The following is a 1,143-nucleotide window of genomic DNA, read 5'->3' as shown; positions in this document are numbered from 1 at the left end:
CGGCCTGCCGGCCCCGCCGCTGCAGCACCTTGCGGCCCACCATCAGAATCATGGCGCTGGTGAGCGTGACCCCCATCACCCAGTAGATGGGGTTCATCTCCAGGCCCAGCCATTGGCCAGGGTAGCCCAGGCTGACCCTGCAGCCTTTCAGGCTGCTTGGCTGGCACCCCCGGGGATGCAAGTCCAGCCCCACCTGGTACCACACGGGCCAAGGCCAGGTCTGGGAGTGAGCAGACATGGCCAGGAGGAGGAGCAAGAGCAGGAAGGACGGCACGTACCGCATGGCTACAGCAACAGTGAGTGCCAGCGGAACCCGGAGCCTGGGCGCCTGGCAACAGGCCAAACACCCCTCCCCCACCTGGCAGCAGAGGCAGCGGGTTCCAGAGGGGCGGAGCCTTCCGCAAGGGCAGCCCCCCGGGAAAATATAGTGGGGGCTGAGGGTGGGGCAGTGCCAGGCATGGAGGGGGCAGGCGGGAGGGCAGGCTTGGGGCCCAGGACTGAGGGACGGGCTCCTTTGCCCTCCCTGCTCCACACCTCACACCCACCCCCTAACACTCTAAAGAAGCCCCTGTGCTGCTGCCCCGCCTGCCCCGCCTGTAGGCAGTGGAGTGAGTGCTCAAGAGCTGGGCCTGCCCGGCACATGGCTCAGTGTTTGAGCTTCGACCTATGAACCAAGAGGTCAGGGTTCAATTCCTGGTTGGGGCACCTGCCCAGGTTTTGGACTGATCTCCAGTGTTCGGTGTGCAGGTGGCAGCTGATTGGTGATTCTCTCTCATCATTGATGTTCCTCTCTTCCCCTCTCTGGAATCAATAAACATACTTTTTTAAAAAAGTGACAACTTTCTTGGAAGAAAAGCAGATACTGTAAATTTCTCAAAGTCTTCCTGAAACATTTTTTAAAGTAATTTTTACTTTAGAAAAAATGCATACATGGCAAACCATCTAATAAAAGGCCCATTCTATAAAATTTTACCTGGTCCTACTCATATCTTCAATCATAACTATATTTACAGACAAATATATCTATACTAATAAAAGAGTAATATGATAATTAGACTGGGAGATGTTCCAGGAGACCTTCCAGATGTTCTTCTGGACAAAGCCATGGTGGCGGAGCTGAGGTAAAGGCGGTTAGAGGCCAAG

The sequence above is a fragment of the Myotis davidii genome, unplaced genomic scaffold, assembly GCF_000327345.1.
Source record: "Myotis davidii unplaced genomic scaffold, ASM32734v1 scaffold274, whole genome shotgun sequence".
NCBI classification, from domain to species: Eukaryota; Metazoa; Chordata; class Mammalia; order Chiroptera; family Vespertilionidae; genus Myotis; species Myotis davidii.
The sequence above is the reverse complement of the archived record's forward strand: the minus strand, read 5'-3'. Positions refer to the sequence as shown.